General features: G+C 44.2%; 1 protein-coding gene across 1 annotated transcript in view; it reads right to left on the bottom strand.

Moving 5' to 3' along the window:
• Positions 1–11,634, bottom strand: part of MACROH2A2 (macroH2A.2 histone) — a 53,633-nt gene extending 41,999 nt beyond the window's left edge. Inside the window, exon 1 of the mRNA XM_067710713.1 lies at positions 11,256–11,634. The gene's annotated coding sequence lies outside the window, so the exon portion shown is untranslated. The remainder of the gene's footprint in view (positions 1–11,255) is intronic.
• Positions 11,635–12,460: the final 826 nt, after the last annotated feature.

A 12,460-nucleotide genomic window follows, 5' to 3' on the forward strand; every position in this document is an offset into this window, starting at 1 on the left:
TTAACGACACCTTATTTAATATGAATTGTTGATTCATTAACACTGAACTCACGGCCAGCAGCACAATAACTCTTGCTTGAATACAGCTTATCTAACACACATATTTTCTACATAAGGCACAGCTCAGCCTCCTTGCGATTAGGAACACTAGACAGCAGTTCAAGACTACACTTGGAGGCCATTTTATACAGTGAAATCACTAACAGAAAGCACAAAAATGTGAAAAACGTGGCACTAAATAGACCATGAAAAAGACCCTCGTATGCAGGGTGGGAGATGAAACAGGAAGGTAGAGTGTGGCCTTGTTTGACCTCAGCGGGTAAGGTGTGCAGTGGATGAGTCGGTTTTTTCTGCTCTGTGCCTGTCTTTGAAAGACCACAAAAGCGCCGTGAGTATTGATTTTGGGTTACAAATAAATTTCAGTGAGTAGGCAAGTTCGCAAATATGGAATCTGTGAATAATGAGGGTTGACTGTACTTCTTCTCTGTTCTTGTTGACGAAAGAGAAACGTGCCTTTACCATATTCTAAAAGTCACCCAGCTTCTCAGTCACACTGCTCTTTGCAGGGGGCACTTTTTTCCCAGAGACTTTGTTCTTGAAGCCCTCGGTTCTTTTACCCAGTGGTCATCTTTCCCAGCTCATCCCTGATGCCTTGGCTTCTTCATTCTTGGCTTTCTCCCTTGTTTTCCTTTTATCTGCCTCAGGTATCTCTTCAGAGACAGTACTGAGAAGTAAATTTTGTTTTCTTACACAAATGGAATTGTCTTTATTGAATGATCTTTGGATTATTATTTGGTAGAGTTTCTAGCATCAAAATTGCTAGCATCAAAATCATTTTGCTTCAACGTTTTGAAGCCATTGATCCATCATTTTTGGCATCCGGTGTTACAGAGAAGTTTGGTAGCCCCCATCCCCCAAGCTTTAAAATTTTCTCTGTATGTTCTAAAATTTCACAAGGATGTATCTAGGTGTCAGCACTTGATGATAAGCCTGTTCAATTTGAAGACTATTCATAACTCCTGGAATTTTTTTCCTGTCATGTATTTGATTATTTCTTCCCATCTCTTTATTTCTCCCACTTCTCCCTTTACTTGTCTCTTAGTGGGATGCCTGTAAACCAGGTCTTGGACCTCCTAGATTGCTCCCCCCAGTCTCTTAACCCTTTTTTTTAAGGATTTTTTTGATATGGACCATTTTTAAAGTCTTTATTGCATCTGTTACAATATTGCTTCCGGGTTTGTTTGTTTTTTTAATGTTTTGATTTTTTTGGCGCAAGGCATGTGGGATCTTAGCTCCCTGACCAGGGATCGAACCCGCACCCCCTGCACTGGAAGGCGAAGTCTCAACCACTGGACCGCCAGGGAAGTTACAAGTCCCTTAATCTTTTCCTTCCATTTCTCAGTCTTTTTAATTTTTATTTTGGTAATCATATTGTTAATTTCCGAACGTTCTTGTTCTCTGATGTTTTTTTTTTCATACCATCCTGTTCTTTTATGAATGCACCATGTCTTCCAATCTCTCTGAAACTAGTTGGGATGTGTTTACATCATCTTCTTTCTCTAAATTATTTTATCCAGTCAGTTGTCCTATTTATTTATTTTCATCTTTTTCATGTTGGCTTTTCTTACATGTCTGGTGATCTTTGGTCATGCGTTCATATTTAAGAATGAAAGACAAGGTTGCTTATTACAGGCAGATGGGATAGAAAATCTTTCCTCAGATACTGTTTGGTAGGCATGGTTCCTGTTTCGGACCTCTGGGTACATGTGCAGGGCATGCCAATTAGCAGGCATCACCTTAGGGTCCCTAAGGCATCACCTTAGCCCTCAAATGCCAGAATGAGGGAATTTTACTTGGTAGAGCCATACCCATCCTCCAAATTCTAGACCTGCCCTGTAGTTGTTCAATTTCTTTAGAGAAGAAACCTCAGATAATTAGTTTGGAGGATAAATGCTAGATTTGCAGAAGCTCTACTAGGAGTAGGGGAGGGAGAGAGGCCAATTCACTTGGCTGTTGTGGAGACAGACCTTCAATGACTCCCCATTTTTCATCCTGCCCACCTTCAGGGCAGCTCCCTCCTGCTTTTATTCTTAGCTGTGGCTCTTCCTGTGATGCCATCCACATGTTCCTATGTACTTTCAGTCATAGAAAGAAATTTGCTGAAATTTGCTAAAATCTCCCATTTGCTGATGACTGTCACCAGCCCCTGCCCCTTTGTTGTGAAGTGTTTATTTTCTTTTTAAGTTTTTACCATTATTTCTGTGGGCTCTAGAGAAGGAAAGCTCATGTGCTCAGAGTCCGTCATTTAGAACTGGAAACCAAAAGTGTGACTTTAATTTAACATCTTAAAAAACATCATTTGGGAATTAGCCTAGTAAAGTACACTAGTAAAAGGAAAAGTTCAGGTGTTTTGTAATTGAGTAAGAATGTCATACTGAAAAATTTAGATTACTTTCATCACCAGGTGAGTCACTGGAAACTAACTGGTCCTGAGATAATTGAGAAATATAAAATTTCATATCAAGAGACCGTATAAGACTCACTAATAAAATCAGACCCTCAGTGTGTCTGTATTTGCATAATTATAGCATATGGGATTCCTATAAACAATATTTAAAACTACACTGTAATCCCAGATGGGAGAAGAAGAAAGAAAGGCAACATCCTAAGCATTTGCCCTTATTCAATGAAGTGCTCTTGGTGAGAAACAGCAAACTTAATACACTGATTGCCTTCATGAAAAGACAAAATAATCTGGTTTCTTTAGACCACTATCTTCCTTTAATTTAAATAAGTTCTTACTCAAGCATAAACAGCTGATAAAGAGTAAACTATTTTTTATGCCTGAAACAACTTCTTGAAGTTTTTATTATATGCAAACTGAAGAGGAACAAGGCAGAGTAGCCAACTGGCAAGATGGTCCATTAGCAGCCGCCAGCAATCCTGATTTAAATGACCAGTTTTTCTGCTGCCAAGCTTTTGCAAAGTGTCTTTTAAAAAGAGAGAGCAGTCAACACTTGAGATTTAATTATAGGCCAGTGTATCACAGGTGAAGTTTGGTTGGGCTGATGAACCACCGTGACAAAGGATCTAGAATTTCAAAACAGCTTATTTTATTTATTTTTTAATTGGAGTATAATTGCTTTACATAGTTGTGTTAGTTCCTGCTGTACAACAAAGAGAATCAGCTATATGTATACATATACTCTTTTGAGATCATTCCCTTCAGAAGTATATAAATCAAAATGCTTTCATATATACATTATTTTAAATCTAAAACTGAGAGGTCTTATAGCTTTTTAATGATGGAAATGAATTAAAAAAACTTTAAACGTTTTCTGTAAGGTTCATAAACATGAAATTCATAGTGTCACCCCCTAATGGATTCGTTTTAAAATTGCTGAAATTTATTCAATTTATTCATTTTTAGTTCCCATGATACTTCCCTAATCTGTAGTATTATGCTTCAGAATATTTTATATTGTAAATATTTATGAAAAAACAAAGTAGTTCTGCAATGAAGCATCTTTACTTTGTCAGTTCAAAACTATCCTTTGGGAGAATAAAATGAGATGAAATAAAACTAGGTAGGACATAAGGGAATTCAATATAATTATATTAACTATATGTAGAAATATATATATATATATTTTTTAGAAATATATTTTTAAAGGGTATGAAAAAAGTCTCTTAGCCTCATACCTGATAAAATTCTAACATATTTTGGTGTGTTACTCTTAATACTGTATTAAAATAATAGAAGTTTATTAGTATTATTCTGTAGCTGTGAAAACCATTTTCAGTAGTCCCAGCTAAATCACTTGCTCTATTACACTTCTATTTATGAACTCCAAGGACAAATCATTATTGCACAAGTAATATTTTCCAAATCATTTTCTTCCATGGCCACCTTTAAGTGAATGAGAAGAGTCAATAATCTTATTGTCGTATATGTTAAAGCACATTAACAATTTATAACGTAAGAGCTGTATCAAATGCAATTTCATTGAAATGACACTCGGATCAAATTAATCAAGTTAACCAACCATGAACATTAGAACCAAGCGTTAACTCAATTTATTTAAATTATACTATTGGATTACAAATCATTCCCTTTTAAAAAAGCATTTCAAGTCCTGTCCTGAAATAATCTGGTGGGAAACTCAACTGCCGGCACATTCTTTATAATTCAGAGTCAGAGGATATGTGGCCATCTGGGGCACTCTAGAAAGCGTGGGGAGCAGAGCGCGGGATGCAGCAGACGTGGAGTAGATTTAGGATATCTGCTGCTACTGCAGTACATGCTGACTTTTTAAGACGTTTTGTCTTTGTTGAACCAGAGCTAAGTTTTGTTTTGCTTTGTTTTTGCTCCTTTGTTATTAGCCTTATGTTATTTTCTAATATAAATATATTTGGCCACCTATGGTACTAGTTGGATGAGAAATGAATATAAATGAATGAATAAAAATACTTTGAGCTCTCTTTGATTCTGAGTTAGCAACGCACCCCAGAAGAAAATGAACCGGTTTGCCTTCCTGAATCTATTTATTCACAGAAAACATAATAAAAACAAAACTGTTCACTGGGTCCAGCCGGCTTTCGTCTTTTTGCTCTTTTGAGAATTAACAAATCGGAACAGTGGACAAGCTATCCTGTCTCCTTAACATCTAATAGTTTCAACTTAATAGTGAGGTGTATTGTTTTACAGTGATCTATCTTGCTGCCCTGAGCAGGGGACTAGCTTTGAACCAAGATGAGCTGCTCAGGGAGAGCGAGGGGATGTGGCAGCTCCCTTTGGCAGTGGGTGAGTGGACCAGTACCAGTCGGTGGGTGGGCTGCAGCCCCTGGTGCTGCCTGACCCACCAGGGGCTCCCAGAGACATCCATGACTGCTGGGCCAGTTGTGGGCTCTCAAAGCTAGAGCAGACTGTGTGCTGAGCAGAGGCAGCTGCCCCGGAACCGCTCTTCCTCCATCCCTCCCCCTGCCTGCCCCTCCCCACCCTGTTTTCCGTACTGTCAGTGCTAAGGCAGTGGCTGCACTGCGGGGACCAGTGGCTGGGGGGCCGTTGCTTCAGTTGCAGTGTTCTGTGCCGGTGACAGGCAGTGTTGCTCCCTGGTCAGAGCTGTGAAGGTGCATGTTGTATCACCTGCACCAGGTAAGGGCGACGGCCAGCCTCTGTAGGGTGCATCATGGTGGGAGAACGGAAGGTACAGTGGACGGAGGAGTGGGGGACACAGTTCTGCATCGACCAGCTGCGGCCCTTAGGCAAATCAGCTGACTTTTCAGAACCTTCCTTTTGCTCAAACAAAGCCTTTCAGAAGCTCTAATATGTATAACACACAGAAGGAGGGGGAGTTATGCTGGTTGGAGTGGGGAAGGCCTGGGAAGCTTGATGGCTTGGTCCCCACCCTTTCCTGCTTTGGGCCTCTGGGCCCTGTGGCGCTCCACTGGAGAACCATAGCACCAGCTGACCTCTGAGGTCCCTTCTGACCTGAAAGTTGCTGCTACTCTAGGAAGATGCTCAAAATGTCACTCCTTCTGAGCCCCGACCCTCCATCTGTTACTTCGTTCATAGAGATGGAACAATCAGGTAGAATTAAATCACATGCCGGTGATCTTTCCTTCAAAGTCACTATTTCATCACCCATGATAACAACAGAAAAGAAAAAGTGGGCCTGAAAAGCTGCTTACTTTGTTTATGGCCTACCTCTTCTCCACCCCAAGACAATGATCGACATTGTTTACTAAAGAACAGCAGAGGTGAAAATCCAGTTTAGAAGCAAGGGGGCAATGATGACCACCTCATTGAAATTCTGGAAAACTGGTCAATTTGGAAGTTTAGCACTCTGGTGGGGAACCCAGTGAATTATTGTCTGATCTAAAAGTTTATGTTGTGTATGGTATGAGCTATTGGAATTTACCTTTTCATAGTCTACCACCACTATTTACTGTAATGGTTTTATTGAGCAGTGAAGGCAGCAAAAATACAAGTTACGCAGTTCTGTGTATGAACCATTACTGCTGCCAGGCCAGTGAACACAGGGCCTGGGATTTCCTGGAAAAGTTTGACTTCATTTTATTACATTTTTGTCCTGTTGTCATGGAAATAACCCACATTTAGGCATCGAAACTATATCATCAGGACTACCTCTCATATCCAGAAACGATCTCCAAACCTTTGGTCAGACCGTGTATTGCAATTCTGACCTAAACAGTACGGTCACTGTAGCTTATTCTTGTGGCATCACAGAATCAGCTGAAATAAACGTCCCTGTACGAGGCTGGTGGTTGTACGCCTGTTTCCACACATGTTCTGTCAAAGCATGGGAATTTTGACTTGAATGACTTATTCCATTCCAAGTCCAAATTGGCAATGCCAGTCAAAATAAATTGGGCAAAGTATGATGGATGGTGAGATGGATAAATGAACAATAAAGGCTTCAGAGAAACCACCCAATTTATCTTATTTAATACTTTGTGACAAGACAGTTTAAAGTACAGTGTGATGTGGCTCAATCTGATGCTCTTTATCTTTTATTGACATTGGTAAAATAGTGATGCAAACAGGAGTTTAAAAAGAAAATCTGCACACACTAATGTTAAAATGAACATAATCTGAGGACCACTGGAACGCCAGCACCTCCTGTGCCGCCACATGCACATGAGGATGTGGGGCCGTGGAGTGAGGCTGCCTGGGCGGGAGTCCTAAATCTACCACCCACCAGGTGACCTTGGGCACATTTTAACCTGTCTCTTCGCTTCTGTAAGATGGGTATAACAACCATGCCTACCTATAGGGCTGTCGTAAGAATGATAAGCGTTGATACCTTTGAAGGGCTTGGAACAGTACCTGGCAAGCAGTAAGGCATTTAGTAAACATTAGCTACTATGACTTATTTCCACAAAAGAAAGTTTTAGAGACTGTTTTCACAGAATGCAGGCTAACATTTTAATTCAAAAGTGACTTTTATAATACTATAGTGCTGGATTTGTGTATAACATGAGGCTTAAAACTCAGTGTTGTCTTTCTGCTTCTCTTATTGGTCTTAGGAGGCAATGTAAAGGGGTGGAAAAGAAATAGTCCTGGGAAAACGCTAAGAGCCACATACTCTACAGCAAATACTTTTGTTTTTCCCAAGGCTGGGCACTTTGGGCCCCTCTTGTTCTAATCCCATATTCCCCACCTTCCGTCTGCCTGGGAACCCACAATTATCGCAATGTTAGACCCACAGGATTTCACAAAATCTAAGACTGAAAAGGACCTGAGTGATCAGCCATTTAGACCACTCCTGCCCAATTTTAGCCACAATAAAAGTGAGGGGTTGTGATCATTGAACGACTTGTCCATGGCTACATGGGGACTGGGTGAGACCAGACCCAGTCCCCTCACCCCCACTTCTGGAACCCGGGTCTGGGGCTGTTTTCTCTTATACTTTGTTGTATGTTTCATCCCCACTGGCACCTAGCATAGTATTATGTACACATTTGACATTCAAAAAATATTCCTTAAATGAGTAAATGAATAAGTGAAACCAACCTTAAATATTTGTTTTGAAAGTACTTTGGAGTTCCTTCTGTAGTATTTGGGGGGGGGGAATGAATTATCTTCTCAAACACTTTTTCCCCCAACCTAATTCCCAATATGCATACCATTGTGCATCTAGGGGAAAACCAATCCCCCGTCCTCATGTTTCCACTACATTCTTTTTTAAAATGCCACCATCCGATACCATTGTTAGAACTCATGTCCTCATTTTTTCCTTCTAAACCTAACTTAAGATATTCATAGAATCATAGTGATGAAAGCAATTGTGACCCGTTCATTTAGTTCACTCCCCAGCCTGAACCTGGGCAGGGCAGGGCAGGACTCGAGGGAACGCACATCACCGTGCTGAGCAAAGAGGAGGTGCTAGCTAGAGCCTGGTGTCTGCATCAGGCTTCCTTCTGCCTGCCTTGTCTCCTCTTCCCCTTTCCCTCCAAATCCTGCTACATTCCCTGTGAAGCCTCGCCCAAGCCTTCCCATCCAGCTTAGAATTCTCTTCTTCCTTTAAAAACTGTCATAGCATTTTAATTATGGCTTTTATTACACATTATCAATCACTTGTAAAGTAATTGTGTTTAGTTATCCAAGCAACATATAAATTAATCCAAGTTGTAAAATTTCAAATATTATAACAACGGTTATGGATGGGTATGATTAATATAATTAAAGTCCTCCACGATGCATCTAATTCTTGTTTCTTTTAGCGGGTGTCTTGTTCTACACCTCTCCTATCCATTTTTACTTATAGAAATTCATAGTTTTATTTTGTTTTTACAAAAATGGTACCATTCAATATATATTGTTCGGTAATTTGCTTTTTTCATTAATAATGCATCTCGGTGACCTTTCTGTCTTAGTAATATATAGACTTACTTCATTCTTCTTAACTGCTTCCTGATTTTCCAGAAGATGTACCAGAGTTTATTTAGCCATTCTCTATTGATGGCCATTAGGGTTGTTTACAATGTCAGAATTACCAAAACTCTGCCATGGAAGGGAATCACATAATCTGTGTACACGCCTGCCTGTTTCTCTAGGGTACATATCAAGAAATGGAATTGCTGGGTCACACAGAATGTGCACATTATTAATTTTAACAGTGACAAACTGCCCTCCAAGTTGGCTATATTAATTTACACACCTGTCAGCAGTATATAAAAGAACCCGTTTTCCCACTAGCTTGCCAATCTTAATCACTTTTCCCCTTCTTTTGCCTTCCTATATATTTTATTTCCTAGGTTTGGGGGTGTAAGCTCTCTGAGAGCAGGGCCCATGATCCCCTCATATTTGCATTTCTTCCCCCATCCAGAGGGGTTTAAAAATTGGTGCTCCATAAACACCTGTTGAATGATCTCTAACCATACGTTTTTCCTTCATCTCTGGGCAGTACACACTTTTCAGAAGCATTTACCAAGACAGCATCTAACTTTGAGAATGAAAAACATTCTAAGAAAGTTGGTTGATTCTTTTGCACATTCCTCACGCTGAACAAGTTACAGATATCTTTCATTTAGAGTTGCCTAAGACAGGATTCTCTCCTGCCTTGCTGGCAGGGGGTAGTGAAAACAGACGTGGTTATCTCAGACAATAGCTAGCAGCGTGTCCCACCCACTGGGAAACGGCAGACCAAAGGCGCCTCAGAATCCCTGGGAACTAGACAGAAGATGGAATGGTGAAGGAGAAGGGTCACAATCTTTGGAACATTCTGGATCTAAGAAGGTAAATTCTTTTATGGAGTTTTGAAATAGAGGAAACCATTAATAATGTCTAAAGCATGGCAATAAATGGATCCAGGTGAGGAGGAACTGTGACCGGGTAGGAGAAACTGGAGTGAAGAACTGGGCATAAGGAAATTTGGATACAGGAAATAGGGGTTTTAAAGGTGTGAATTACGTGATTCAAGAGATCCAGGCCTATATTTATTTATATGATAATCTTGGGCTAAAGCAATTCTAAAAATGCACGAGCGTAGTTCCAAATCTTGGCGCTCTGAACATTTATTTGAAAATAAGAGTTTTCCAAAGGGGTAAGAGATAACTTTCAGCTAAATAAGAATTGAGAATTACGTGTAGCTTGGTTTGTGTTTCACAAAAGAACTGCTCCTAAATAAGAAACATAAAGGAAGACACATGTTCGCTCTTAATAATGTTTCTTTTTCTCTCACCTACTGAACCGTTTCAATAGCAACTGCGCAGCCCAGTGAGGGTATGATCGCATTTCGACACAAACAAATGAGAAGTGAGGAAACCATTTGCCTTGCTGGCCCGATTGGGGAATGGCCCCCTGAGGCTGGACCGATACACCTCAGTTCATTGGCACTGTTGGAAAACCCAAACTGCCCTTACTTTACCATCAGGGCCTCGGGGCTGTGGTCCCCGCTGCACTCCCTTAACCAGACACGAACCCGCGGTTTGGTTTCTCGGCTCATCTCTTTTCGCCCCTTTCATCCCTTCTCCCTCCGTTGCCAATAAACCCAGCAGTGACCGGGCCTAAATCAAGCCCGCTGTGGCCCATTTTTGGCCAGGAACAATCAGCGTCTGGAAACTACTGGAGGAGGCAGCGCGTTTGGCCCTTTGGGGTCTCAGTGCCACTGTTGTGTGGAACAAAGGGGGCAGGAGCAGAGGGCGCCCCCAGGAGGAATGGCGGGGAAAGACCCCCGTGGGCGCGATTAAGGAGGCGGGCGAGGCTGGAACTAGGGTGCTCCCGGAGAGCGGGCTAGGCGCCCGGGGAAGCATGCCTGGTCCCCGCCCGCTGCGCCCCGCACGCGATTCGCCCCGCATCTGGCGGCCGGCGCAGCCTTTTCCTGCGTCGCAGCCTCTTTACTTTTATTCCTCCCCCTTCGATTATTATTACTATTCTTTCCCGCGCAAAGCGGGACCCGGGACTGCCCAAACGAGCGGCGGAGGGGCCGCCATTTCCCCGGGAAAGCTCTGCGCGCGTCGGCACCGGGCGCCCCGGAAAGGGAACCAGAGGGGAGTGCCCGGCCCCGAACCCTCCTCCGCGCCGGCCGGGGACTCACAGCCACCCGCGGCGCCCCGCTCACCGCGCAGCAGCCCCCGACCCACGCCTCTGCCGCCCGCGTCCCCGGCCTGACCTTCTGCGGCGCGGCCCACCCCCGGACCCCGGTCCCTTCCCTCCTACCGGCGCCTCCGCGCCCCTTCCATTGTCAGCCCGGAGCAGCCGGCACCCGACCTGGGCACCCTCTGAGGCCCCCAGAGCGGCCTTGCCCGGGCTCTCTCGGCCCCTGCGCAGACCACCGCCCCGGACCAGTCCCCCTCGGCGGCCGGGCGCCTCCCTTCTCCCCCTCTGCGCCCCCAACGCCGCATCTCCAGGAGCCCTTCGCTCCCTCGGGACAGCCTCGCCCGGGGCTCGCGGCTAGACCCCGCATCCCTCCTCCCTCCCTCAACGCCCAAGATGCCCCCGGCTCCTCGCCGGCCACAGGAATTTTACCGCTTCTTTAGCAAACGCCCCCCCCCCCTTTATTTCTTGAGGAGGCAAGTTGGGCAGCTTGATTTATTAATTTGTCTTTCTTTCTTTTCTTTTCTTTTTTTTTTTTTGCGGGGAGGGTCGGCTCTCTGGGGAGCGCCCGCAGGGGCTGGGCGGTGAGGAGGGGCAGGGGTTCTCTCCAGCCCCTGCACTGCCCCCGAGGCGCGTTTTGTTTCCAGACCCCGAAGCCCCCTGAACAATAATGCCACCGCCATGGCGGGCTCACCTGGTGCTGTGCCGCCTGCTCCGGGCGCCCGGTGCCCTCCGCGCGCCGCTCCCAGGGCGCAGGTTCGGCCCGCGCGGCGCCGGTGCCGGGCAGGACTCTTTGCCTTTCTTTGGGTTCTATCTGTGCGTGTCAATGGCGGCAAGCGGCAGTTCTCCGGGCCGCGGATAGTAGCGGGGGGAGGAGGAGGAGGGAGAAGGGATTGCTCCTTCTCCACATAACCACCTCTAGGAGGAGTCGCTCAGCCTCATCCCCCGCCAGCCCAGGCTCCGCGACGGGTCCTGGGCTTTCGGTGGGGCTTGATGAGCTATTGTCCTTCAGGAGCATTAATGATGAAACCGCGCGGCCTCCGCGTCGCTGGCGGATCCGCTGGGTGCGCTGAGGGCCACTTGCTACGATGAGGCTTTCCCCAGAGCTGGGGACAGAGGCGCTATGGTCACGATCCAGAGTCTCCTGTTAGCAGGATCCACCTTTGGTGGAAGAAGGCGGCGTGGGCGTTCATCCGGCAGTTCTAGGGAGAGCCTTAGAAGGTGAAAGGGAAAAAATGCCACCTTCGATGGTCTCGTGTCCCTAAATAATAATAAATACATTAACGATTGTGTCCACCACTGGGACGATAGCATAGCATAGGGTGGCCATAGCCACGACAACTGAGAATTTATATCCATGCCTTCATCTTAGCTTTTTATAAATTAAGACAGAATCCAGCGTTGTATATTCTTTGGAGTAGCAGATGTTTGTTTTCATGGGTAAGACTGTGCATGGACCTAATTTTTAATTCAGTTGCTTTACAGTGTGTTAGTTTGTAATCTCAGCGGGTATTAAGACTAGCACGAAGCTATTCTTTTAAGGATTTCTATTAGTTTCTGGAAAAAAATATTTTTACAGGGGTGTGGTGGACAATATCAGGTGTGAAAATGGGGTTAGTAGTTGCTCTGTTCTACTGGAAGCCAGTGCTGTCCTTTGTAACTCTAGATGTTGGCCAGCGCTTCATGGCTTGGGGGGCGGGTGAGTCAAAGGAATTTGTTTATTTCAGCGGGAAATGCTAACTTGCTATGGGCCATCCATGCTTCCTCTGATCTCCTGCTCAAGTAAGTCAAAGGACTAACAAAAGGAGAGGCAAATTTTTGATGTCTTCACAAAAGAGAAACCCACAGGAAAACACAGTTCTCTAGCATTGGCCAAATAGATGCATTTCAGAGCCTCTT

Source organism: Pseudorca crassidens, chromosome 16 (assembly GCF_039906515.1).
Source record: "Pseudorca crassidens isolate mPseCra1 chromosome 16, mPseCra1.hap1, whole genome shotgun sequence".
NCBI lineage: Eukaryota > Metazoa > Chordata > Mammalia > Artiodactyla > Delphinidae > Pseudorca > Pseudorca crassidens.